We start from the raw sequence: 14,625 nt of genomic DNA on the forward strand, positions 1-14,625 counted from the left end.
GACAAGGCTGCCCACTATCTCTACTTCTGTTCAGCATAGCGCTGGAAGTCTTGGCTACAGCAATCAGACGGGAAAATGGAATCAAAGTATCCAAATAGGGGCAGAAGAGATCAAACTTTCACTGTTTGCTGATGATATGATATTATATCTAGGAAACCCCAAAGATTCAACCAAGAAACTCCTGGAACTGATCAATGAATTTAGTAAAGTCTCAGGATACAAAATCAATACACAGAAATCAGAGGCATTCATATACGCCAACAACAATCTAATTGAGAACCAAATCAAAGACTCAATTCCCTTCACAATAGCAACAAAGAAATTAAAGTACCTAGGAATATACTTAACCAAGGATGTAAAAGACCTCTACAGGGAGAACTATGAAACACTGAGGAAGGAAATAGCAGAGGATGTAAACAGATGGAAATCCATACCATGCTCGTGGATCGGCAGACTCAATATCATCAAAATGTCTATACTACCCAAACTGATCTACAGATTCAATGCAATACCTATTAAAATCCCATCAGCATTCTTCACAGATATAGAAAATATAATTTTATGCTTCGTATGGAACCAAAGAAGACCCCGAATATCAAGAGCAATTCTAGGCAACAAAAACAAAATGGGAGGCATTAATATGCCAGATATCAAACTATACTACAAAGCTGTAGTAATTAAATCAATATGGTATGGGCACAAAAATAGGAATATTGACCAGTGGAACAGATGTGAGAATCCTGATATAAAACCATCTTCATATAGCCATCTCATCTTTGACAAAGCAGACAAAAACATACGCTGGGGAAAAGAATCCCTTTTCAATAAATGGTGCTGGGAAAACTGGATAGCCACCTGTAGAAGGCTAAAACAGGACCCACACCTTTCACCTCTCACAAAAACCAACTCACACTGGATAACAGACTTAAACCTAAGGTATGAAACTATTAGAACTCTAGAGGAAAAAGTTGGAAACACTCTCCTAGACATTGGCCTGGGCAAAGAGTTTATGAAGAAGTCCCCAAAGGCAATCACAGCAGCAACAAAAATAAATAAATGGGACATGATCAAACTACAAAGCTTCTGCACAGCCAAAGAAATAGTCATGAAAGTAAACAGACAACTTACAGAATGGGAGAAAATTTTTGCATCCTATGCATCCGATAAGGGACTGATAACTAGAATATACTTAGAACTCACGAAAATCAGGAAGAAAAAAATCAAATAACCCCACTAAAAAGTGGGCATAGGTCTTGAACAGAAAGTTTTCTAAAGAAGACAGAAGAATAGCCAATAAACATATGAAAAAATGCTCAACATCTCTAATCATCAGGGAAATACAAATCAAAACCACAATGAGATATCTCTTAACCCCATTGAGAATGGCCTTTATCAAAAAAATCTCCAAGCAATAAATGCTGGCGTGGTTGTGGAGGGAGAGGAACACTCCTACACTGCTGGTGGGACTGCAAACTAGTTCAACCTCTGTGGAAAGCAATTTGGAGATACCTTAAAGCGATACAAGTGAATCTACCATTTGATCCAGCAATCCCATTGCTGGGCATCTACCCAAATGATCCAATGACACTCTACAAAAAAGACACCTGCACTCGAATGTTTATAGCAGCACAATTCATAATTGCAAGGCTGTGGAAACAGCCCAAGTGTCCATCAATCCAAGAATGGATTAATAAAATGTGGTATATGTATACCATGGAGTACTATTCAGCTCTAAGAAACAATGGTGACATAGCACATCTTATATTTTCCTGGTTAGAGCTCGAACCCATACTACTAAGTGAAGTATCCTAAGAATGGAAAAACAAGCATCAAATATATTCTCCAGCAAACTTGTATTGACTGAGTAGCACCTAAGTGGACACATAGGTACTACAGTAATCTGGTATTGGGCAGCTGGGAGGGGGGAGGGGGGCGGGTATATACATACATAATCAATGAGATGTGCACCATCTGTGGGATGGTCATGATGGAGACTCAGACTTGTGGGGGGAGGGGGGAATTGGGCATTTATTGAAACCTTAAAATCTGTACCCCCATAATATGCCGAAATAAAAAAAAAGATAAACAACAGGATTCTCACTAGGGTAACCAGAAACAGAAAAGAAAGGAAACTATAAAACTAAAACATAAAGGAAAAAGGAGATATTACAACTGATACCATTGAAATATAAAATATAATCTCTGAGTACTATAAAATCCTTGTGCACATAAACGTGAAAATGTTGATGAAATTAATGAATATCCTCTCTATAGACACAGAAAAAGCACTTGGCAATATTCACATCCTTTTACCATCAGAATTTTTATCATATAGCCATACATGGAACATACTTCAATATTATAAAAGCCATATATGACAAACCCACAGACATATCATACTGAACATGGAAAAATTGGGAACATTCCTGCTTAGAATTTGAATCAGACAAGATTGCCCACTGTCACCACTTCTGTTCAACATATTGCTGGAAGTCCTATGCAGAGTAATCATTCAAAAGAAGAAAACCTAGGGAATCCAAATGGGGATAGAAGAAATCAAAATATCACTTATTGTTCATGATATGATATCTAGAATATCTACAATATTCTGCCCAGTGTTTCCTCGAATTGATAAATGAATTCAGCATAGTCTCAAGTTACAAAATCAATGTAAACAAATCTGAAGCATTCTGGCAAACAAACAACAGTCAAGTTGAGGGTCAAATTAAAGACCAAATACCTTTTACAATAACAACAAAGAAAATAAAATGCCAAGGAATATATTCACCAAAGAGAGAAGAGATCTCTATAGGAAGAACTGCAATACACTGTGGATGGAAATCACAGAGGAAGTAAAGCAATGGAAAAACATGTCATGCTCATAGATTAACAGAATTAATACTGTTAAAATGTCTATACTACCCAAGGTGATTTACAGATTCAATGCAATCTTCAATAAAATACCAATGTCATTAAATGAATCTGGTATTGGCACACAAATAGGAATATTGACTAATGGAACAGATCTGACAATCTTGATATAAAACCACCCTCATATAGCCATCCAATCTTTGACAAAGCAGATAAAAATATACACTGGGGAAAAGAATCCCTCTTCAATAAATGGTGCTGGGAAAACTGGATAGCCACCTGTAGAAGGCTAAAACAGGACCCAGACCTTTCACCTCTCACAAAAATCAACTCACGCTGGATAACAGACTTAAACCTAAAGTATGAAACTATTAGAATTCTACAGGAAAATGTTAGAAACACTCTCCTAGACATTGGCCTAGCCAAAGAATTTATGAAGAAGTCCCCAAAGGCAATCACAGCGAAAACAAAAATAAATAAATGGGACATGATCAAACTAAAAAGCTTCTGCACAGCCAAAGAAACAGTCATGAAAGTAAACAGACAACCTACAGAATGGGAGAAAATTTTCACATCCTACATATCTAATAAGGGGCTGATAACTAAAATATACTTAGAACTCACAAAAATCAGCAAGAAAAAATCAAACAACCCTATCAAAAAGTGGGCAAAGGACTTGAACAGAGACTTTTCTAAAGAAGACAGAAGAATGGCCAACAAGTATATGAAAAAATGCTCAACATCTCTAATCATCAGGGAAATGCAAATCAAAACCACAAAGAGATATCACTTAACTCCAATGAGAATGGCCTCTATCAAAAAGTCTCCAAACAATAAATGCTGGCGTGGATGCGGAGAGATAGGAACACTCCTACACTGCTGGTGGGACTGCAAACTAGTTCAACTTCTATGAAAAGCAATATGGAGATATCTTAAAGCGATATAAGCAGATCTACCATTTGATCCAGCAATCCCATTACTGGGCATCTACCCAAAAGTTCCAATGACACTCTACAAAAGGACACCTGCACCCGAATGTTTATAGCAGCACAATTCAGAATTGCAAAGCTGTGGAAACAACCCAAGTGCCCATCAATCCAAGAGTGGATTAATAAAATGTGGTATATGCATATCATGGAGTACTATTCAGCTCTAAGAAACAATGGTGATATAGCACATCTTGTATATTCCTGGTTAGAGCTGGAACCCATACTACTAATTGAAGTATTCCAAGAATGGAAAAACAAGCACCACATATACTCACCAGCAAACTGGTATTAACTGAACAGCACCTAAGTGGACACATAGGAACTATAGTTATTGGGTATTGGGCAGGTGGGAGGGGGAGGGGGACGGGTATATACATACATATTGAGTGAGATGTGCACTCTTTAGAGGATGGACATGCTGGAAACTCAGACTTGTGGGGGGAGGGCGGAAAGGGCATTATTTGAAACCTTAAAATTTGTACCCCCATAATATGCTGAAATAAAAAAAAGAAAATATGCTCACTGTAAATGTAATATAATAGGAAGTCACCAAAAATGCTTCTTAAAACTGAGCTTTTGTTCATCCTGTCACAATGGTGGAGCCATATGTCTATATCTGTGTGTGTGTGTGTGTAAGTAGGGTGGAGGTTAAAGGGATGTTCAGCATGAGTAGTTAGACAGTAAAATAAGCCCTATATTGCAGTATATCCTCCATTAAAGAGAGGACTTCATTAATTCAAGATCACACCTGTCATTTTAATTACGATTCTGTCAATGAATTTTAGTGCCTGTAAGAATTGCTGAAGTGGAATTGCATTTCACTTTCCCTGGCACAACAACAGAGGACGACAAACTGCTATTACTGACTCAACCCCTCTCTGCTTCCATATGGGACCTGGATACCAAAAGCCAGCATTCTAATTAAATTAAGTGGCCTATTCCCACTTATTTCACATTTTTGTTGCCATTGAATGTAAAATCTGTTTTTCTATTTAAAAAAAAATACTAACGTCATTTTTCAAAGATACTCATTTTTTTCAGATACAAAAAAAATTTTTTTTCTATACTTTGTATTAGACCAGAAAAGGCCCCGAATAGACAAGGAATTATTAAGCAAAAAGAAAATATTGAAAAGCATTATTTTACCAGACTTTCAGCTATACTACAAGGGTATAGATACTAAAATGGCATCGTACTGGCACAAGAACAGAAACATAGATCAACGGATCAGAACAGAGAAACCAGATATAAAACCATCCTCATATTGCCCTGTGATTTTTGGCAAAACAGACAAAAATGAACACTGAGAAAAAGAATCCCCATTAAATAAATGGTGCAGGTAAAATTGGATAGCTACATGTAGAAGGCTGAAACATGTTCCACACTGCTCACCACTCAAAAAAATTAATTCACAATGGATAACAGACTTAAACTTAAGGCATGCAACTAAAATAATTCTTGAAGAAGTGGGAAAAACTCTTATAGATATTGACCTGCACAAGAAATTTATGAAGAAGACCCCAAAGGCAATCACAGCAACAACAACAGCAACAAAAAATGAAAGGACCTGATTAAATTAAAAGGCTTCTGCACAGCCAAAGAAACAATGAATAGAGAGAATAGGTAACCTACAGAATTGGAGAAAACGTTTAAATGCTGTACATCTGATAAAGGGATAAATAATCAGAATCCACAAAGAACTCAAGAAAATCAGCAAGAAAACAAGAAACAACTCCATTAAAAGTGGGCAAAATATATGGATAGAAGCTTTTCAAAAGAAGATAGACTACTGGCAAATAAACATATGAAATAATGCTCAATATCTCTAATCATCAGGGAAATGTAAATCAAAATCACAATAAGATTTCACCTAACTCTATTGATGATGTCTTTTATCAAAAATCCGATAATAACGGATGGTGGCATAGATGTGTATAGGAAGGAACGCTTACACACTGTTGGTAAGACTGCAAACTAGTTCAACCTCTATAGAAACTAGTATGAAGATACCAAAAAGAACTAAAAATGTACCTAAAATTTGATCTAGCAATCCCACCACTAACTATGTACTTAAAGGAGAAAAAGGTATTTTATAAAAAAGACACTTTCACTTGAATGTTCATAGCACTGCAATTAATAATCACATACATGTGGAAATAGCACAAATGCCCATCAATACATGAGTGGCTTAACAATAGCCACACATGTATTGATGATATATGTATACCATGATATATACATAATATGGAGTACTACTCAGCTATAAAAATAAGGGTGAACTGATCACCAAGAAAGTAACAGAATTTCTGAATAGACCAATCTCAAGCTAAGAAATTGGATCAGCAATTAAAAACCTCCCAAAACGGAAAACTCCTGGACCATGTGGCTATACTTCAGAGTTTTACCAAACATACAAAGAAGAAGTCATATGTATATTACAGATATTATTCCACAACTTTGAGAAAGATAGTATCGTTTCTAACTCATTCCACAAAGCTAATATCACCTTGATACCAAAGCCAGGAAAGGACACAACAACAACAAAAAAGGAAAACTACAGACCAATATTCCTCATGAATATAGATGCAAAAATCCTCAACAAAATTTAGCAAATCAAATTCAGCAGCATATCAAAAAAATAATTCATCATGACCAGGTTGGTTTTATTCCAGGGATGCAAGGCTGGTTCAACATATGCAAATCTATAAATGCAATTCACCTCATACATTAAAGCAAGAAAATGATCATATGATTCTCTTAACAGATGCAGAAAAAATCATTTGACAAAGTCCAGCACACCTTTATGATAAAAAATGTTAACAAAATAGGCTGGGCGTGACCTATTATGGCCTATTATGCAAATGGGCAATACCTTAAAATTATCAAGTCCATTTATAATAAACCCATGGCCAATATCATATTGAATGAGGAAAACTTGAAACAATTCCTACTTAGAACTGGAGTCAGAGAAGGCTGTGTACTAGCTCCAATTCTATTCAACATAGTGTTGGAAGTCCTTGCTAGAGCAATTAGAAAAGAGAGGGAATTAAGGGCATCCAGAATTTTGTTCTTTGTTGATGATATGATATTATATCTAGAAAACCTGAAGGATTCAACCAAGAGACTCCTTGACTTGATAAATTATTTCAGTAAAGTCTCAGGATACAAAGTCAATACACACAAATCAGAGGCATTCATATACACCAATAATAGTTTAGCCAAAATTCAATCAAAAAACTCAATATATTTTCAATAGCCTAAAAGAAAATTAAATATCTAGGAATATATTTAATGAAAATTGTGAGAGACATATACAGGGAGAACTATGACACACTAAGAAAAGAAATTCTAGAAGATGTAAACAGATGGGAAAATCTACCTTGCTCATGGATTGGTAGAATCAATATCATTAAAATGTCAATACTACCTAAAGTGATCTATAGAATTAATGCAATCCCTATCAAAATACCATCATCATTCCTTACGGATCTAGCAAAAATAATTCTATGCTTTGTTTGGAACCAGAGAAAACTTTCTTTTTTAATTTTTAATTTTTTCATATTATGGGGGTACAATATTGTTAGGGTTACATATATTGCCCCTGCCATTCCTCCCCATGCCCCCCCTGCCTTACCAAAACATCAAGCATGTCCTACTCTCAGGTGGTGCACATTGCACCTATTTTGTAAGTGTAAATTCTTCCCCTCCTCCCCCTTCTCATTTGCCCCCCACCCGATAAAAGTTTGTTTGTTTGTATTTTCCCTTTTATTGACCTTTGGGTTACATTGTATATCTTAGCCTTTCCCTTGGACGGTTTAGATGTATTCCCTCTCCCCCTCCACTATGCTCACCACAACCCTAAGATGTGTATCTCCCCCTCCCCCAAACCCTAGTGGGCACTATCCCCATTTGAGGATTGTAGTTTTAATCAGTCAGTACCAATTTGTTGGTGAGCAGAGAAGACTTTGTGTAGCCAAAGCAATCTTAAGTAAAAAGAACAAACAGGGAGGTATCAGTCTTCCAGACTTCAAGCTGTACTACAAGGTTATAGTAATTAAAACAGCATATTATTGGCACAAGAACAGAGACATAGAGCTTAGGAACAGGACCGAGAATCCAGAGATGAAACCATATGCATAAGGTAATCTAATCTTTGATGAAATAAACAAAAATATACACTGGGGAAAAGAATCTCCTTTTAATAAATGGTGCTGGGAAAACTGGATAGCTACATGCAGAATAATGAAACTGGATCCCAACCTCTCACCTGTCACAAAAATCAATTCAAGATGGGTAACAGAGTTAAACCTAAGGCAAGAAACCTTAAGAATTCTATAGGAAGATGTTGGGAAGACCCTTTGAGACCTCGCCTAGGCAAAAAATTTTTGAAGAAGATGGCCAAAGCAATCACTACAGCAACAAAAATAAAGAAATGAGATCTTATCAAATTAAAAAGCTTTTGCACAGCTAAGGAAACTATCATTAGAAAGTGAATAGACACCCTACAGAATGGGAGAAAAGATTTGCTCTCTACACATCTGATAAAAGGCTGACAACAAGAATCTATCTAGAACTTTAAAAAATCAACAAGAAAAAAATCAAACAACCCCATCAATAAAAGGGCAAAGGAAATGAACAGAAACTTTTCTAAAGAAGATAGAATAGTGGCCAGGAAATATATAAAAATGCTCAACATCTCTAATCATTAGAGAAATGCGAATCAAAACCACAATTAGATATCACCTAACCCCAGTGAGATTGGCCTGTATCAAAATATTCCCAAACAACAAATGCTGGCGAGGATGTGGAGAGATAGGAACACTCTTCCACTGCTGTTGGGACTGTAAATTAGTGCAGCTTCTATGGAAGAGAATTTGGAGTTACCTCAAAGATCTACAAATAGAAATACAATTCGATCCAACAATAGCACTATTACTATCTATCCAAAAGAGCAAAAGACATTCTATAATAAAGACATCTGTACCTGAATGTTTATGACAACACAATTCACTATTGCAAAGATGTGGAAACAACCCAAGTGACCATCAAATCATGAGTCGATTATTAAAATTTGGTATATGTATATAATAGAATATTACTCAATTATAAGAAATGACAGTGATCTAGCACCTCTTATATTTTCCTGGATAGATCTTGAGCCCATTATTCAAAGTGAGGTATCACAAGATCAGAAGAATGGGCTTCACATTTACTCACCATATAATTGGCACTGACTGATCAATACTATGGTGCTTACACAGTAGTAATATTCTTCAGGGATTAGGGTTTTGGGGGGTTAAACTCACAACTAATGGATGTGGTGAGCATTGTAGTGAGGAAAGTCATGCCTTTAATCCTCGCTTAAGCGAGGGAAAGAAATAAAATGTAACCAAAATCTTTGTACTCTCATAATATCCTGAAATTAAAAAAAAAAAGCAGAAAACAAAAGAATGGTGAAGTGATACTTTTTTAAACAACATTCATGGAACTGGAGACCATTCTTCTAGGTGAATTATTGGGAGAATGGAAAAACAAACACCACATATAATCACTACTAAATTGGAACTAATGGATCCACAGTTACGGGCACATATGGAAGTGAAACTTAACAGAAATCAAGCAGGCCAGAGGGCAGAGCAGGCAATGGGTAAACTCACAACTACTGAGTATGATGTACACTATCTGGGTAATGACACTATCTGGGTAATAACTTAAGCTGTACAAAAACTAATTATGTAAATAAAACCCTTATACCCCTATAATATTCTTTTTTTTCCTTTTATCATATTATGGGGGTAAAAATATTGTTAGGGTTACATATATTGCCCCTGCCATTCCTCCCCCTGCCCCCTGCCTTACCAAAACATCAAGCGTGTCCTATCCCCAGGTGGTGCACATTGCACCTATTTTGTAAGGATATATCCTTCCCCTATAATATTCTTAAATTAAAAATTTTAAAAGACAGAAACTTCACAAATTAAAACCATAATGTTACATACACCTCAAGGAACTAGAAAAATAGCAAAAATCTAAACCCAATGCTAGCAATATAAATGAAATTACAAAGATTAGCGGTGAACTAAATAAAATGCAAAGCGAGGAAAAAACAATACCTAGGATCATTGAAACAAACAAACAAACAAAAATGATTCTTTGAAAACAAACAAAACTGATAGAGCACTAGCCAGATTTGCCAGAAATTGATCAAAAAGGACTGAAATAAGCTCACTGAGAAATCAAAAAGTAGACATTACAACTGATATCACAAAAATACAAAATATCACCCATGACTAATAAGAAATCCTTAATGTAAAAAAACCTAGGAAATCTAGAATAAATGAATAAATTTTTTGAAACACACAACCTCTCACGTTTGAATCAGAAAGAAATATAAATCCTGAGTAGAACAATGATGAGTAGCAAATTTCAAGCAATGTTTTTTAAAAAAATCTTTCAACCAAAAAAAAAAAAAAAAAAGCGTCAGATCAGATGTAATTATGGCCAAATTCTACCAGACCTACATATATGAACTCACATCTGTGCTATTTAAATCATTCCATAACATCAAGAAGGATGGAGTCCTTTTTAAGTCACTCTATGAAGCCAATATTACCCTAATAACAAAACCAGGAAAGAATGCAACAATAAATAAAAATTACAGACCAATATTTCTCAAGAAGTTAGTTGCTAAAATCATCAACATATATTAGCAAAGTGAATCCAATAGCACATCAAAAAGATATCTCACCATGTTTTAGTGGTTTTCCTCCCAAATATGCAAGAATAGTTCTACATATGCAAGCCAATAAATATGATTCACCATGCAAATAGAATTAAAAGAAAAAAAAGTGATCATCTTTAGGATGCAGTAAAAGCATTCAATAAAATCCAGCACTCTTTCATGGTAAAATCCCTAAAAAAAAAAACTGGGTGTAGAAGGAACATACCACAAAATAATAAAAGTCATATATGCTACATCCACAGCCAACATCACACTGACTGGAAAATAATTTAAAAGCATTCCTCCCCCAAAGAACTGGAAGAAGACAAGAGTGCCCACGGTTACCATTTCTATTCAACACAGTGCTGAAAGTCATCGCCAGAGAAATCAGGCAAGAGAAAGAAATAAAATGCATCTGTACCAGGTCAGAGGAGGTCAAACTCTCCCTGTTTGCCAGTGATTTGATCTTATATCTAGAAAATGGTAAAGATTCCAACAAACAGACTCCTAGCATCCGTGAAAAAAATCAGTTATGTCTCAGGTTACAAAATTAATGTATCCAAACTATTAGCATTTCTATATGTTAATAACAGTCAAGCTAAGGTTCAAATCAAGAACTGAATACCACTTTAAATAACTGTAATGAAAATAAAATACATAGGAATCTACTAAACCAAGGAGGTGAAAGATCTTTACAAGGCTACAAAATACTGATGAAAGAAAACTAAAGAGTGATACACATCTTCATAAAGTGGTGTAATGGGCATTGAAAGCCAAGAAGAGGGGAGGATGGGAGGGAATGAGGCATAAAAATCTACCTATCATGTACAGTACACACGATTCTGGTGATGGGCATACTGGAAGCCATGTTTTCAGCATTATACAATTCATCTGTGCAACAAAAACACTTGTACCTCCTATATTCTTTGAAATTAATATATATATTTTATATATATACAGTATATATATATATATACTGCTGAATTCTAACAAATATATATTTATATATATATATTAATTTCAAAGAATATAATAAATATATTATTATATATTTGTTAGAATTCAGCAGTAAAGCCAGCAGGTATTGGGATTTTCTTTAACGGGAGACATTTCACTACTTATTCAATCTCCTCATTTGCATTGATCTGTTAAGATTTTCTGTTTTCATGATTCAGTCTTGGTATGTTGTATGTGTCTAGTAATTTAACCATCATCTTTAGGTTATCCTATTTTTTAGCATATACTCATTCATAAAAATTTATTTTCCTTTGCGTTTCTGAGGTATCACTTTTATGTCCCTCACTTATTTCTAATTTTATTTGAGTTTTTCTCTTTTTTGTTTAATGTAGTTAAAAGTTTGTTGATTTTGCTTATCTTTTCAACAAACCAACTTATAGTTTTGTTGACATTTTGTATTATTTCTAATCTTTACATATTTTATTTCTGCTCTAATATTTGATATATTTTATTCTGCTAATTGTGGAATAAATTCACATTTTTTTTTTACTTCCTGTAGGTGTAACATTAAGTATTTGTGATTTTTATTCTTTTTGATGTAGGCATTTATTCCATAAGTTTGGATATATTGTGTTTCCACTTTTATTTTTCTCAAGACATTTTAAAAATTTCTCTTTTAATGTCTTCATAGACCCATTGGTTGCTCAACACAATGTTGTTTAATTTCCCTGTGTTTGTGAATATTCCAAAATTCCTTCAGATATTAGTATCTAGTTTTACACAATCATGGTCATAAAAGGTATTTGATATAATTTCCATCCTCTTAAATTTGTTACATACCACCACTACAGTCCTAGAGTATTTTAAATATGGCTTTATATTACCTTTTCCATTGACATTTGTGCTTTTGTATGTTTTATGGTATTAGCTAGAAGCATTTTTTTTATTTTAAGGATTTTTTAAAGCAATTACTGTATAGCAGGCCTAGTGGTGATAAACTATCTTAGCTTTTGTTGAGGAAGTTTTTCTTTCTTCCTTATTTCTGACCAAAAAAAACCAGGTTTACTGAGTATAATATTCTTGGTTAGCAGGGTTTTTTTCCCCCTTTAACACTTTGAATATATCATTCCACTCATCCATTATATTTTAAAATATGTTATCTGTTCCTTTTTCTCTTTATTCTACTTCTTGAGTTTTATTTGGCTCTTGGTAGTGTTCTACAATTCCTGTAGGCTTTCTTCATTCTTTTAAATTCTTTTTTTTTCCTTTTGGCTCTTTTGATTAAGTAATATTAAATGTTCTGTCTTTGTGTTCATTGATTTTTTCTTTAGCTTGATCAAGCTGGATACATAAGATTTCTGATTATTTTCTTAAAGTATTGTCATTGTATTCTTCATCTATGGGTTTTTATTTTCTTTAATGCTTCTATTTCTTTGTCAACCTCATTTTTTCATGTATCATTTTCCAAATTGTGTTAATTTTTTTATTCATATATTTTTGAAGTTCACTGAACAATTTTTTTTATTTCAGCATTTAACTAGAATCTATTTAGAACTCAGGAAAATAAGCAAGAAAAAATCCACAAACCCTATCAAAAAATGGGCAAAGGACATGAACAGAAACTTTTGAAAAGAAGACAGTATAATGGTCAACAAACATATGAAAAAATGCTCAACATCTCTAATCATCAGGAAAATGCAAATCAAAACCACAATGAGATAACACTTATCTCCAGTGAGAATGGCCCTTATGAAAAATTCCCCAAACAATAAATGTTGGCATGCATGCAGAGATATAGGAACAGTCATACAGTGCTGGTGGAACTGCAAACTAGTGCAACCTCTGTGGAAAGCAATATGAAGATACCTCAAAGAGATAAAAGTAGATCTACCATTTGATCCAGCAATCTGGGCAAACTGGGCATTTTCACTGAACTTTTTAAAGAGGATTATTCTGAATTCTTTTTCTGACATGAAATAGGTCTTCTCTTTTTTAGGGTCTTTTGTTGAATCTTTCTTAATTTCTTTTGGAGGTGTCATGATTTCCTGAGTCTTCTTAGTCCTTGTTTGGTGTTTTTGTATTTTCAAAAATAACCACCTTTTCAGAGTTGTACAGGTGTTCCTTGGCAGGGATAGAACTTCACTATTTAGTCTAGCCTATGATTCTAGGTGGCCAGCTGGTTTTAATAATTACCAAGAGCATACGGATTTCACTTTTAGGGTCTCTAGATGGGTGGGCTGCTGTCTTTGCTCTAAATTCTGGTGGTTCAGCTGGTTATACTTCACTATACAGCAAGGCAACTAGCTGAACTCTGCAATCAGGTTAAGCTGCTGGATGGAAACTGTAATCACTTCTGATTTGCCTGGGCCACAGCATATATTCTTTGTCCAGAAACTACTGTTATTTGAATTCAGTAGTTGCACAGCATTGCAGCAGTGGCCCTGAGGTTAAGCAGATCAAAATAGATGGACCAACTGCTATACTTATTAGAAATACACAGTTCATATTTGCCTCCCATCCTAGTTTGCATCTTGGGGTGGGTTTTAAGGCTGTTGGGAGCACTGATTAAACTTTTGAGTTTGGCAGAACTAATGCCAACATTTGCTGTTGTACTCATTTCCCCCTCTGGGCAGGGCCCTAGGGCAGGGTCTGAGAATGGGCCTGGAGGCTGGTCATTGACTTATTCAAGCCAGATAGCACTTCTGACCTCTTCTGGGAGTGACCTGCTTGGTTTCGTGGGTGGGTTATGTTACTAGTTTATAACTCTGATAGAGCACCATTGGTGGCAGGTACACTTGAGCTATCCCTCAAGTCTGTGTACTGGTCTCTGTGGTCTCTGCCTCCTTGCTTTGTTTGTACCTAACCCCAAGTAGTCTGCCCATGTAGGTTCCCCCTACATTCTCCATTCCCCATGAGGTGAGAACTGAGTGAGCTTCATGAGAAATGTCTCAGAATGCTAGTGATACTTGATATCTGCCTCCCCTGTCCTCTTTTCCCACTATAGAAATCCTGGTCTCTGAAGAATCTTTTCTGTGTGGTGCAGTACTGACTTGGGGGAATGAGAAGGTTGATTCAGTCAAAGAAAAT

This window comes from Microcebus murinus, chromosome X (genome assembly GCF_040939455.1).
Source record: "Microcebus murinus isolate Inina chromosome X, M.murinus_Inina_mat1.0, whole genome shotgun sequence".
Lineage (NCBI taxonomy): Eukaryota > Metazoa > Chordata > Mammalia > Primates > Cheirogaleidae > Microcebus > Microcebus murinus.